The 15,487-nt window shown below is 40.3% G+C and overlaps 1 pseudogene; it reads right to left on the reverse strand.

The window, feature by feature from the left end:
• Nucleotides 1–5,844: 5,844 nt before the first annotated feature.
• Nucleotides 5,845–5,963, reverse strand: LOC111740380 (annotated as a pseudogene).
• Between the last annotated feature and the right edge of the window lie 9,524 nt (nucleotides 5,964–15,487).

A 15,487-nucleotide genomic window follows, 5' to 3' on the forward strand; every position in this document is an offset into this window, starting at 1 on the left:
TGTCTTCTGGGCCTCTGCATCTTCATTTGTCGTTTCTGTCTCTGTGTTCAATGACTCTAAGCACCATAGAAATAACTCTTGCTGTGTGCATGTGCCTGTGTGTGTGTGTGTGTGTGTTTCGGTGATGAGGACTAGGACTAGGGTGGGGTAAGGTATTAGGAGGGAAGAATGCAGGAGATCTGGATTGTTCTATAATTGACAAAGAAGAAAGACTCCCCTGAATTTTTTGCAGAGTCCTCAGTAAAGTCGCTGCACACACCATAGCTGTAATCACTAAATTTGATTAATCATCAAAGACTGAGTCCAACTTTCAAATGCTCTCCCTCTGGACACAGCATTATTCATATATTTAGTTGGTATTTACTGAATGTCTACTGAATGAATAATCCTACTGCTGGTTCTGCATGGAGTGCGTTATCTAAGCCACCTGCAAATTTGAGATTGACTTGGAGAGAAAAGTCAGTGATATCAGTAAAATCATAATAATTGTACCATTTATTGAATGCGTATTCATTCGTCACATATTATATAATTCATATAACCCCCACGCCACCACCCCTTACTGTAATATCCTTGGAAAGTGGATATTATCTGAGGTTCTGTGACCAGTATGTACCAGAGCTGGGACTGCAGTCCAAGCTTCTCTGACTGCATAGTCTTGGTTCTATGAAACCCACTGCCTCTCCAGAGGGACAGGGCAGAAATCCACCAGAAGACACAACAGCAACTTTACCCTGAAAACATTGTGAGTTCAGTCCAGTCCATACAGACTCATTGCTCTTGCAAACATCTTGTATAGTAAGTTTAGTCTAGGCAAGCATCCTGGAGGAGGCATCTCCTTGGCTAAATCATGCAAGACATGGAGAATTCAAATTCACAGGGAAACTGGCTTAGTCTTGCCCTGGATTTGGTTTGCTTAGGACTCAGATACAACTGAGAAATGGAAAAGCTATCCTTCCTCTCCTTTTTCCTTTTCCTTCAGTAAGGAGAAGGTCTAACTTGAAGGAAGTAAAGAGGGATTCTTTCTGGGTCTCTCCTCTTGCTTGTGCTGAGGTAGGAAAACCCATCTCCGCGTTCATCTCCTTCTTCCCTCTCCTCTCAGACTAGAGTTCCCATCCTGCACTTTGTGGTTTTAGCTTAACGAATGTTAATGAGATGGCATTGTAATCACCGGATTTTATAAGTATCTCATCCACAAATTGGACCACAAAACCCAAATGAGCCAGCTGAGCATCTATATTCCATGAGCCTGTGTTTTCCCCACAGTCTTAACCAAAGGATGTAAAACGTGTTCTTGCTTTGAAGCCGTTCAGGCCCACGGGTGTTAGATGCTGAGGACAACTGCCGTCTGCCTGGCCCTAACTCAAGTGGCTTGTTGGGTATGAGCCTTTCACACAGTCCTGGGTGATGTAAGGGATTTAGGTGTGATCAATTATACCCTTTTCAAGTTAACGCTAGAAAAATGAGAAATTGATTTTTTTGACGAAACAATATTTTAGAAATTCAGGATATAAAAATGGGATTTGACCCCTCTTATCAAGTCAGCGATCATCATGGTGATTACAGTCCACAGTTATGCCGTATTTTGTATGTCATGGCCTAACGCGATTGGCTTTCAGATGCGTTTCTGGGAGAGGGTAGAGCAATGATAAAGCATCCAGCTGTGACTGCTTTGTGGCTTAAAGGGGAGAACCAGACGGATCCATCTTGTTCAGCAAATCTGCCGGAGTGAGCATCCTCCGACACAGCCATCAGAATCTAACAGTTGAGCTTAATCTCTCTGTAGAGATCTATACTGAATAATTTTTCTCGTGTCTCATATTTTTACCTGGTATTTTTAATTTTTACCCAATATGTTTCCATTATTATGTCCAAATCAAAACCAAACAATAAGCAAAGAAACGACATATGTTGCAGACAGTCTGTTGACTTACTGTTAGGTGAAATGGCATTTTGAAGGTAGGACTGAACTTCACTCACTTTCGTATCCTCAGCATCTAGCACATTGCTTGGCCCATAGAAAGGACTTAATTCATGTTGCTGAATATCTGTAAATCATAGTCTAGCCTTGGAGCTATCTGAAGAATAAGTCCCCTGCCTCTCCTTTACAGTAATGTGAAAGAAATGCCAATTCTTTAAAATTTGCCAATAAAAAATGTTGTTTGCTTTGGGTAGGTGACTGGTTGCAAGGTTTGTTAATCTAAACATTTCAGTGACCTGGTAAATGAAAGAAAGACTATAATGGAAGGAGAACATGAACAATTTTGTTAACAGTGAGGACCACCACCGCTTCCCTTTAGATGTAGGAACTGGAATAACTAACTGCAGCTTTCACTTTCTTACTGTTCATCCCAGATACTTGGGATAAATGGCCATTTTCAATACCACTTATTTAATCACTGACATAATATATCATTATAATCATATATTATATGAATTCTTGGATCCACTTTTAGAATTTCAGTCCTAGAATAGAACAGATTGATTTTTCTGTCTACTCATCGCTAATAATACACTTAATTATAGTAACTTTTTTATATATTTAATATCTGCCAAGGCTAGTCACTCATTACTAATTGTTTTTCAATATTTTTTTGGTTATTTATTTTTGCATAGCTCTTCTTTAGACTGAACTTAATAATCATTTTGTCAAGTTAAGTTGTACTTCGCTTGCTCTCTGCTTTTACGCCCAAAATCTGGTTGGAATTTTAAATGAAATTGTTCAATTTATTTATTAATTTGTGGGAAAATTGAAAAAATTTATGATGTTATATCTCTCAGTGTGATGTTATTTCTCCCACTAATGAAACAGAAGCAAAACTGTGTAGCATGGAAACAATCAGCCTAAGAATCAAGGCATGTGAACTCTAGTACCTGCTCAGGTGTAACTGTGTGCCTGTTTATGCCACAGTTTTCTCATGTCAGATGTTGAAAAATATAAACACCTTTACATATCTGAGACTTCATTATTTATGGGGTTTTTAGTGATTTTCTGATATTTTGATAGAACATGTATACCCCTCCGTCAATTCTAGGATTTTATGTCAGATAAAAAGCGAGGTTATAACTCAAAACATAGAGGACTTCTAATTCTAGAGAGTAGGAAGTTACTTGAGACCACTGCTTCCACCCTAAAAAACAAGAATAAGCCAGATAAGCTACAGAATCATAACTTTAAAAACTCATCAGACATAATAGCAACCCAAGTGTCCGTGGACGGATGAATAGATAAACTAAATATGGCATCTACATACAGTGGAATCTTATTCAGCCTTAAAAAGGAAGGAAATTCTGACACATGCTACAACAAGGATGAACCTTGAAGACATATGCTAAGTGAAACAAGCTAGTCATAAAAGGACACATATTGATGCCAGTTACATGAAGTATCTAAAGTAGTCAAATTAATAGAGTCAGAAAGTAGAATTGCTTGGGGGGAAGAGGAATGGGGAGTCAGTGTTTATCGGGTGCAGAGTTTCAGTTGGGAAGATGAAAAAGTTCTGGAGATGGATAGTGGTAATGTTTGCCCTACAATGCAAATGTGCTTGATGCCACTGAAATGTACACTTAAAAATGAATAAAATGGTAAATTTTATATTATGTATACTTCACCACAATTTCAGAAACCCTCAGCAGGGGACAGAAAGAAACTTAAAGGAAGTACAATCCAGCAGGGAGGAAAGAGCACGGCGGTGGGAGGGAGAGAAACATGCTAGGGGCAGCGATAAGAAGCCAGCTGCGCTTCAGATAAGGCTTTAAAAAATTAAGTGTTTAATTGATCTATACGCGACAGACAATAAATTTCAAATATTTAAAGTGTAAAATTTGATACGTTTTAACATCATTATATACCCATGAAATTATCACCATAATCAACATACTACCTCCAAAAATTTCTTTGTGGCTCCTTTGTAATCCTTTCTTCTCAACCCTCCTCCTCCTCCTCCTCCCCTATCCCCAGACAACCAATAATCTGCTTTTTGTCACTATAGACTAGTTTGTATTTTCAAGAATTTTATATAAACACAATCATGAAGTATGACCTCTTTTAGGCTTGGCTTCTTTCAGCATAATTATTTTAAGATTCATCTGTACTGTTGAGTATATCAGTAGTTCATTCCATTTTACTGTGGACTAGTATAGTATTTCATTATATGGCTACACCACAATATTTTTATCCATTCATCCGCTGATGGACATTTTGATTGTTTCCAGTTTTTGGGTGCTACAGATAGAGCTGTTGTGAGTATTCGTGCATAAGTACTTAAGATTTGTGTACTTTCATTACATGTAAATTATACTTCAATATGCAAAAAAGAAAAATCCAGCCTATAAATATTGAAAAACAGTAATGTTAGCAAAGTGTCTTTAATCATGAAGATATTAATGATTGGAGATACTAGCACAAGCCTAAGTGAATAGGTTGGGAGAGGTAAGTTGGTGCCAACACTTTGTGAGCTTGCATTAGTCACTTCACTTTCTTGGGTTTTAGTTTCCTCTATGAAAAGAAGTGGCCAGATCAGATGATCGGTAAGTAGGATGATCTTATATATTTTGTCTACATCATGACATTCTTGAGAGGGAGATGAAGCCCTCTTAATAATTAAGAGTCATAACCTGCTCCTGCCCTGGGCAAATGGTGATAAACAGTTATCCTATCAAAAAGGGATTCTGAAATGTCCAAGACTATATGAGGCGACAGTCTTCGTGTCAGCAGCAGTCTGGATCTGAGACTTATTCTTTGTATGATCTCAGGGGTTGTGTTTGATCTGATGCGGTGTCAGGATCTGTCCGCACAGCTGCTTACAGGGCAGCTGTGAGAAAGGTGTGAGAAAGGCTGCCAGCCCTTCTGGTCAGCGGTCAATGGGCTGCTGCCTTGCACACCTGTGGAGTAATAAAGACTTTCTAGTTGTAAGACATTAGCTTTTTGAGGTTAAAAACTATTGTTGAAATGAAGCTAATTTCTCAATAGGATGAAAAATGGATCCCACTTTCCCCTGCTCTGATAACATGAAAAGAATGTGTCTCCTTTACAGTAGTCACTATTTTTTTTTTTCAATCTTCGGAGGCAACTGATTAACTTGTATTTATAAAACTCACAGAGGTTATAAGCTGTTAGTTTCACTTTTGTGCTGCCAAAGCTTTGAAGGGACAGAGAAGAAAGTCCTAAGTGACTAGTGTTCTACCCATTCTGAAATAAAATAACGTCATGTTGATGGAATTCCATTTACTAAAAGAGACATATGACTATAGAGTCCATTCCTGGAAAGAATCCAATGGGTAATATACATTTGTACATAAAAGCAATGGAGAGTAGAAAATATCTAGATGGTGACTGGAAAATGCTCCAAAAGTTAGTGAATCTCTCTAAGGTCCTGGGAAGGGAGTGGGATTTAGACAAGGAACGACCACCATCCAATCTCTTAGAGCGGAGGTAGCCTTCTGGTTTGTGTGCTGCTGAATAGGACCTCCTTGTCCCCAAACATGCCCCAGTGGATGTATTCTGTGCTAAGAATCAGGAGGGGAGATTCTAGTTCCAGGTCTGCTCTGGGAAGGTCAAATGCCTGATAGTTCAGTGCATGGACTTCATCGGCATGACCTTGGGAAGTTAGTAACCACCTTAGAGGATGGAGGGAGAATAAAATGAGATGTTTTAAAATCCTCTAGCAAACTTCCTGGTACATCATTGCATGAATTCAACTACTAGAAAGTTAGTCTCTCTGGTTCTTTTTTTTTTTTTTTTTTAGGGGAGGCAACCCTTGGTTGACCTCACAGATTGCAAGGACCTTGTCAGCTTACAATCCCTTATTTTATTTATTTATTTTATTTTATTTATTTTTTTTACACCTATAGCACCTGGTCTTCCTAGGTGGTCTCCCATCCAAGTACTAACCAGGCCCGACCCTGCTTAGCTTCTGAGATCAGACAGGGTCGGACTTGTTCAGGGTAGCATGGCTGTAGACTCAGTTTCTTGAGAAAAGCCACGTAGGCCACTGTAGCAAGGGGTGGAGGAGGTGGATGCCGATAGGGATGCAGGAAGGTAAAGACACTTTGTTTCTGGTGTCCATGGACTTTTTTCAGCATAGTCATGCAAAGGGGCCCAGAGCAGGAGATAAGGGGCGTAGATGCCAGTCTCACATTGTCAGTTCATTCCTCCAAGCCTCTGAAATTTCTTCCAATGTGAATGTCCTCCAGTTGTCAGTCTGGAAGCCATACTTTTAGTGCTCATTCACCTAGCTTCCTGTTTCTGGATGGAGGAAAGGATGTATGCTGGGCTCGCTTTAACTGAGACAATTCCATCCTCACCGTCCGTTTCGAACCAGGTCTCAGAGTGCCGCTAGTCGCGGTTCATGGAGCTGCAGGCTCCTGTTCTGCAGGCTCCCCGCAGGGGACAGTGTGGATATTATGGGGTCCCATTGGCACCTGGCCCAAGTAAATTATTTGAGACAACTCTCTGGGGAGACTGATACGCCTGTCTGAGGCTTTAGAGGGTATAGGCCCATTGGTTTTTCCTGTTTAGCTTCTATTATTTGGTAGAACATTTTAGCAGATAGATAAAGACACCTCACTCTGGGGTTCCAGTTCTTTATCTTGTCAGTCATTTATGAAGAGGGCTGAGCCATAGGTAAGGCCTCAATTTCCCCAGAGGGGATTTTAGCATGTTTTTAATTGTATTATAAATGGAATCATTTGGTTTTTTGCAGGGAGGGGAAAGAATAAAAATAATTAAATTTTTTCCAGATCATAAAAATACATGTTCATTGGAAAAAATTTAGAATATTATAGAAAGACACTAAAATTTCATCATGCATGGATGGCCATTGTTAATTATAATGTTGGTGTCTATCCTTCCAGGTAGGGATATGAGGGAAATACCATAATCAAATGTCTGAGGAGATTTCCGAATGTGTCTACTCATGAAAACTATCTCTGCTATCTAGTGAGCTTCATGCTGAAATTGAGTAGTACGTACTGACTCCTCAGAGCTGTTTACTTTAGGAGAAAAGCATTAACAACCACAGAACTTTCTGCTGGGTGGGGCAGGCCAACCAGTGGGGTGTAAGTTCTGCTATGTGGGGCAGTTCAGGGCACACACTGAGCCACACTGTCTTCCTGTCTCCGAAACTGAATGACGCATTTTATGTTGGTGGAAATGATGCTGCCAAGGAAATGGGACCAGCTGCTGCAGGAACTTTACAGATACAATTCTGAGCAGAGCCAGGGGTACTCTGAGCAACCGTGCAATTAACAAACTTACTGAGTACCCCCTGCAAAGGAGTCAGAGTGAAGGGCATGAAGAAGTGTGGGGTGTGGTCTTGCCTTCAAGGGCTTACATTATTAGTTGGGTTACCAGGTACAAAGCGTCAAATAAAAAGCAAGATGGGCTAAAGGCTAAAGGAGTAGCAAAAACAAGGACTGCTGTCAATGGTGGGGATTCAGGGCAGAGAATCAGCCCGGGTCAAGGGGAGGAACTGGGAGAGGGGGTGGCAGGGTCTGTAGCGGGATACCGAGAGGTTAAATTGGGACAGTTTCTGTATGCACACCATCTTTTGGTGTTACCTGTTTTTTTGGTGATACCTGAAAGTTTAGAGTCTACAATATTAATCTGGATAAGCTGGGTTGCATTTTGGTAATAAACGAACCCCCAAAGCTCAGCGGTTAACAACAGGTTGGCTTGGCTCAGTAGAACACTGCTGGGAATACAAAATGGTGAATAGGTTTCTGAAGATGCCATTTTTCTATGAGGCTGTCGGGAATCTGTCCAACCCAGTTTCTGGCCTCTCTTTTAACTTCTCCCTTCCCAGAGTGACTTAAGTCTATTTTTTTCTTTCCCGATCACAGTGCCACCACCTATTTTATCCCTTGACCTTTGGTATGTCCCTAAACTGGCAGCAGATGAGGCCAGACTCCTAGTTCCCAGCTCGTGGGGTTATTCTGATAATTCTCTTCTTACATGGGCTGCGTCTCGGGGTGCTGTCGGCTTGTTCAGTCATGTCCCAAGGGCCTGACTTGGAGAGCACCACCTTCACAAGCCTGAAGTGATTATGGCTTGTGCATCTCAAGGTGATGGTTACGAAAAAGGTGAAGTCTGGAGTTGGAGGAGCTGAATCCACTCAGGGGCAGATGAAGACACAAAGCCGGAAGCTGAGTGGGAGGGGGCTCTGGGAGTTCATATGTGAGGGAGGTCATTGCAGTCAGGAGGAGAGTAAATGAGGAGGACGTCCCTGAAGCAGAGGCTGGGACCATTCACAGGGCTGCCAGAGAGTCAGCTCTACCCATACCAGTGAAACAGTCCAGGCATTCAGCAGAAAGAACACAGGGAATTACAAAAGATAAAGAGGATGACTAAGTTCTCTGGTCTTTTGCTCCTGGTTGATAGTTCATGATTCTCTTCTTTAGATAGTATCCAGATCAACCTAACCTCCTTCTTTCATGCCAAGACTCACTGAACTTACCTCTTCCATCATCCCTTCTCTCTGTCCTAGTGTTTGCTGGATCTGTCACGTGGAAAATATCTTCTCTAAGGCTGGACCAAAGAGTGAGAACGGACAGGCCATGTCGTGTTCCCTGGCACCACTGGATCATTTCCTGGTCTAGGGCTTCTAGGTGGGAGGGGACATCTCCCACCTCGAATCCTCAGCTACCTACAGGGAGGACAATTTAGGCTATTTCCTCTTAGACCCTTTCACATTCCATGCAATTTTGTGTTGTAAGAATGAGGCTCCAAGTAGTCATTCTGGTCTTGACATACTTTAAGGCAGAAAACTTTCCTGTATATATTCCATTTTGAACATATGTAATGCTTCCAACAGGATGAAACATCCACGTGGCTGTTTAAGTTTCTGATTTTCTATTTAACTGACTTTTCTCTCCTCTAAGTCACTCAATCAACCCTCCTTCACTATCTTCTACACTTTGTTAAAGACAGTTTCAGTGTATTCCATTTCTGAGAATAATCTCCAACTAAATTTCCACCTTAGCTGCCCACAGGCTTTGTTTGCTGATTAGGTCACAAAGGTTTCTGGAAGCTAAATCAGACATATTAGTGTTTGTGACTAAAGTTGTTTAGATCTATATCTATATATCTGTGATACTTGCTCCAAGATGAGAATGAGTTTTAAATTGATCTTTAAGTGTTGAACAACTGTGTCCACTGAAACATTTAGACATTTCTTCCAAACTTATCACCTCATGTCATAGGTTGATCAACTTTCATATTTTCATTCACGTTTTTTTCTTTCAATGTGGTACATGCACCCTAGGCAGAAAACTCACTTACACAAGATCAATATCCCTGGCATTAAGCATCTCTCTGATGTGGGAAACGAGTTCTTGTATACTAGGAGTGCCTTTAAAATTTGTTGACTTTGGAGGTGATGTTTGATTTGTTTCTGAATCTGTTGTTGAAAGCACATTCATTTACTGTCTATAGATACCGAACGCTTTATAAAACATAATTTGAAGACATGACTTCCTCCACCCAATAATGCTGTTGGACTTTTGTAGTGTGGATTTGTGACCTTTCAAGGGGGAATAATAGCGCCTGGAGCACATCTAAGTCTGTGCATCACTGAACTGTGTTCCATGGGCTCCTGGGTACTTGAATTACTTGGTGGATGGGGTAATATTGTAAATGGATGTAGTGGGTTGAGTTGCGCCCCACCCTCCAACTATATATCCACCTGGAATGTGACCTCATTCGTAATAAGGGTCTCTGCAGCTATAATTAAGTAAGGATTTTGAGATGAGATCAACTTTGATTGGGGTGGGTCCCAAATCCAGTGACAAATCTTTATGAGAGAAGAGGAAACATACAGGCATACAGAGATGGCCATGTGCAGATGGAGTCAGATTGGAGTTATGTAGCTACAAACCAAGGAATGTCAAGGGTTGCTGGTAGCCATCAGAAGCAAAGAGAGAGACATCAAATGGTTCTCCTTGAGAACTTCCAGAGGGAATCAGCCTTGCTGGTATCTTGATTTTAGACTTCTGGCCTCCAAAATTGTAAGAGAATAACTTTCTGTTGTTTTAAGCCACCAAGTCTGTGGTAATTTATTATGACAGCTCTAAGAAGCTAATACAGTGAAGATGTCAAAGGAAATATTTTACATATAGTAAGGAGCATGTTACTTAAAGCAAAGGTTGGAAAACTATAGCCCCAAAGGCCAAATCTAGCTGCTGCCTGTTTTTCTAAATAAAGTTTTATTGGAACACAGCTATGCTCATTTATGAATCATCTCTGGCTGCTTTTGTGCTACAGCAGTAGAGTTGAGTAGTTGTGATAGAGATATAAGGCCCACAGTGATGAATATATTTACTAAAATAATTCTTTTTGTGCAAATACAGATTTACTTAAGGGAGGGACAATGATAGGGAATAAGGAATTCTATAGTGGTTTCTTTGGCCATCCTTAATATTGGGAAATCTATGTTCATATTTTGAATTTGCTTAAAGTCACATCTCCCAATTGAAGTAGAGATATTGATTGAAAGAAGTTCAACAAAAACAATTGATCTCTAGATTCGTGTAGCCGCAAGGTAGATTGTTTAGTTCAACCTCCTCCTTTTGACTTCTTGGACTTAATGTGAATTGGAAGCATTATTAGGTTGGTAGGATTGAGTAAGCAATAAACATACCCTGGGAATAAGGAAAAGAGCTATCTATCATTGTATTGAAGGTCCGTCTCTCTCAGATGGTCCTGGGTGCTTTTTATTTGATTAGCAATGAGGATGCGATTGGATGGGCTTTCTCTCTTGATGTGTGAAATTCTCTCGGCTCCTAAACAAGAGATAATGGTAACTGAATTGAAGTAGCACACAATAGCTTATTTATTTATTTTAGTATAGTACACAAAAAGACATCATTTCTCTATTGAGAAAGTCATCGTCAGTGATGATCTATGCTTTTCTCCTAACTTTTTTGCCTTTTGAAAAAAAGCTTTTGCAAGTTTTCTAGGGAAATAAAGATTTAGAAATTTGGTAGTTGAACTTCTACTTGAACATTTCTGACCAGCTCTGAAAAATATTCCTCTTACAAAAAATTTTCATATTTATTGAAAATCTAAGGGCTTTATACAGGGAAATAATCACGGATGTACAAACATTCAGTTACGAAGATGCTGATCAGACACTATTTACAGCAAAGAAAAATGGCAAAGAACCTAAACCTCAATTTGAAACAACCTGGGAGAACTGGTTAAATAAATTGCAGTGTTCCCATACTGTGAGCTTATCAAAGAACATTTAATGACATGGAAAGATGCTCTCGATATACTTTTAAGTTGGGGAAAAAGCAGAAAACAACAGTATGCATGGTGTAAAACAAGCACACACTCAGAAAAACAGGTCAAAGTTTTAGCTGGTTTTTTTATATTCTTTCAGTTTTCTCTATTTTCTAATATTTTTTCAAAGAATATTTTTGTAATAATGGGAAAAGAGTTAATTTAAAATGAGCTGATTGTCTTTTTTCAAATACTTTCATTTGCAATTGAAAATTGTTAGTTGATATAAAAATAATTCTTTTCTTTTGCTTCCCAGAAAAATTGATCAAGTACTTAAATTGTTGCTTGCTAGGAGAGTACATTTGGATAAGTCACTTTCTCTTCTGAGTCTTGATGTCTTCATTTAGAAATGAGAGCATCGAATTCACTGAATCCCTAAGTTTCTGGTCACCTATGATACTCCAAGTGGCTTGAGATAGTACTGAGAACAGCCTTTTCATCGAGCTAGCTCGGCAAGAATAGTGCACTCAAATTGGGCGAAACTTTGGTTGTTGAGGCTGGAATCGACCACCCCCGGCCATTGCACCCTGCGGAAGGCCTGCTGGAGAGGGAGCCCGGGCTCTTGCCGAGACTAACACAGAAAGCCTATTTCCTTACTGGCCTGAGAGCTTTGAGTCAAGATGGTCCTATTATGTGCGGAGTTTCTTTAATCTTCTTTGTCTTGATCAAGCTGTGGCCATGCATTTTCTTAACGGAAAAGATTTCACTTTTAAAATTTAATTTATACTAAATTGGCCCCAGGCAAAGAGTGGCCGGCAATAAACTTGGTGTCAGTTTCATGCTTTGCGGAAGTTTGTGAAATGTTTGTTTTGTTCTGGAACAACTTACCATTTCTCTGTGAGGGTGGTGGGGGGAATCATCAGCCTGGCAAATAGTTTTCAGAAAACGTAAGCCCTAAGCATTCTATCTGGCCTCTGTAATTTTTATTGTCTTCACTCGAATTTAGCAGGCTATCCTTCCCTGTCTCTTTCTCACTGTCGCTATCTGCATCCCAACAGTCCCTGGAGCTGCCCAGCAGAAAAGATATTCCTTAGTAACATGTTGAGCTATTTCCCCAGTAAGACTTTTAAGTTTCTTCAGGACAGGCATTGTGAGTTTGGTCATTTTCTGCCCTGTTCGTATCCCGCCCAGTGTTGTGATGGGGGCCACTGAGGCCTTTAGATTTGGATTAAAGAGCCTTGCAGCGAGCCCTCTCAGATGCTGTCCTGTTTACTGAGGAAGAGGTCTTTCCAATCGTGCTGTATTTTTATCCTACTCAAGTTTTTCCCGTTGTTTGAAATTACGATCAGCCAGGCTCAGGAACAGGGTGTGCTTTGGTGCATTAATATGCTGGGACAGTCTTGATGTTAGAACTTGGACATTGAGAAAAACAATTCCTGGGATTGTTCATTAAATCAGTCAACAAATACTTATTGAGTATTATTCATGGTGCTGTCCGGACAGCACAGTCAGAGCAGAGTGAGGACTTTTGGTGTCTGCGGTGTAGGCATAAAGTTGGGGAGGGAGATAAAGGAAAAGTTGAAGTGATACATAGACTATGGTGTGTCTGTCCACTCATCCATGCATCCATCTGTCCCTCCTACAAATATCGATTGAGAGCCTAAGTTCTCAGTACTGTTGTAGGCGTTGAGGACACAGTGCAACTAAGACAAGCTAAGTTACCTGCTTTGTAGAAGGTAGAGCTTATAATATAGTGGGAGACAAAGATAAACAATGAGTAAATAAATAAATACTATCATTTCAAGTGAGGAAAGAAAATGCTATGAAGATAACACAGCGTATGGAGGTGGAGGCTGATGGGGTCAGAGAAGGTCCTATGAGGAGGTGGCATAAAGAGAGACTGGAATGGCGTGAAGGTGCCAGGAAAGAGCACTGACTGAGAGTGAGACCGTGTTCTCGGTTTAACTCTGCCACTAAGAGGGTGACATGGATGAAGTCCCTCCGTGTCCTCCCTTCACGCTGTTATTGATGAAATAAAATGTATGTGGCTGTAACATTCAAGAGCAATGTATTATTATTAATAATCTTAAGGCTTGTCGCATGATTCGCGTTTAAAGTACTCGGGAAAGATTGTGCATGGGAACACTTTTAGTATTTTCTGCTAGTTCATGGCTATAGACAGCCAAGTCCAACAACCTTTCTGGAGTCCTATAAATCTCCAAGAATTATTTAAAACAGTGAGAATGAGAAAAAGGAGGATGTACTTCATCTTTTCACTGGATGGAGTGTGTTAGTGTGTGCCTATAGGGTCTTCCTAATGGGACAGAAACAACCAGCAGTGTTTTCCGATGCACAACAAAACAGTTTATTTTAAAACAACGCATTCAGTACTGTGTTTGGCACATGAGGCAATGAGGCAGGCACATTCACACTTAACAGGGACATTTGGGGAGCTGTCGAAGCAAATCATTGCATTTTTTTCACAAACTAGAGTCACAATATACACGCGATTACCTCTACGAAAGAGAGATGATCGTTCTTGTTCACCAAGAAGGCCGAAGATATTTACACTTTCCTCAGTCCAGCAGTGCCGGCTCCTTCCAGGTCTCCGTGGCCCTGTCAGTCTGGCAGCTTGTTTGGAAGGGCAGCTAGGACTGCCTCTCAGGAGATATGAGTCTGATTCCTGAGGGCCACGGGCTTCTAAAGAGCGAGAGAGCTTCTGATGTGGTTGGGGGTGAAGTCTTCAATGCCACTCACTCAGCATGAAATGGCATCTTCCTAAACAAATGCATCAAGTATGTGGGGGGGCAGGGATTGATGGTTGTAACAATGTAAGAAGCATTTATTTTCCCTGACACATGCTTCTTGCTCATTTCCTTAATAACTTATATTCACTGTTCTCTCGCCTTTTGACCTTTTGATTTTATCTTTATAGAGAGCTTTGTTTTTCATTCTACATTGATATAATATTCTTTAAAATGATGCTAAAATGAAATGGTGAAACTAAGTAGGTTAAATGAGAGAAGATATCACATTCTTTTGTCTTGACTTCTAATTTATGGTTTCACCATGGATTGTCAACTTCCCATTTAAAGAATGGAGGCAGCGTGGTGTGTAGTAGGATCAGTGGTTGGGAGGCCCAGACTCTAATTCCAGTTAACTAGCTGGGAAGAAAGTCACTTCCTACTTTTGGAACCTCCATTTTCTCATCTCCATGTTGAAGACATTGATCTAGAATCCAACCCTGAGATAACGTCTAGATCTGTGAAGCTCTGATATGGATTTAGGTGACTGTCCTATGTAAGTGATGTTGCATTATGACGTTTCAGTGTTTTTGTTTTGTGTCTTGGGAGAATTTCAGTGCTTATTGCTCATGCTTGGTGATTGGATCTCAGCCCACCAATAACCCCCTCGCAGGGCTCTTGGCTGTAAGGCTGCTAGTAAGGGCTCAGATCTGGATGTAGTTAAAGAGCATTTCTGACCAGGAGACCAATAATTCTACATCTTGCAAAATGGTCTAGATTCCAGATTTCAGAGAGAAACCTCCCCTTCCTTTTTGCAAGTCCTTCAATGACTTTATTCCCCCTATACACATCGACACCTCTCTCTCATTATCTACCAATTTTTCTTCCCCATCTCCCTAGCTAACCATGTTGTAGGAGTGGCTGGTCCTTCAAGGCTGGTTTTGTTGTGAATTTGTTTGTAATGAAATGGGGCCAGCTGTCAGGTTTCCGTTTATAGTTGTGGACTTATCTCTTCGGTGTCCAGAAGAGAGCCAGATGATGAAGGTGTACTTTGTGCCCATGGCACATGCAGCTTGTTGTGAATACAGAATAATATCTGATCATGTACCTAACTCATTCAGAACAAAATGTAGCTTATTCAGTATAGAGAAACAAGCTCATTTAGATGATTTAAGGAGAACAGAAAAGAGTCATACCCTGGCCTTTTAAACATAATATAGAAAATGTCCAAGTTGAGTTTCAAACGTTTACAGTCTAACAATGCCTTACGAAACCTGTAGGATCTTTTACTATAGCAAGGAAAGTAGATTTGGTTCTTTAAGATCTAATTATGATTTACTACACATAGAATAAAAAATAGCCACTTACTGTATATGAGAAATTAAGTACATTTTTTCCAGCATTGCTTTCTAAAAGATTTAGTTAAACCCACCTAAGAATGACTTCTGTCAGAAAAACCTTCAATTTGCAAACAAAGCTTCTTCTGTGGCTCACCAGGGTGTATAATTTCTAAACACTCAGT

This window comes from Pteropus vampyrus, unplaced genomic scaffold (assembly GCF_000151845.1).
Source record: "Pteropus vampyrus isolate Shadow unplaced genomic scaffold, Pvam_2.0 Scaffold62, whole genome shotgun sequence".
NCBI lineage: Eukaryota > Metazoa > Chordata > Mammalia > Chiroptera > Pteropodidae > Pteropus > Pteropus vampyrus.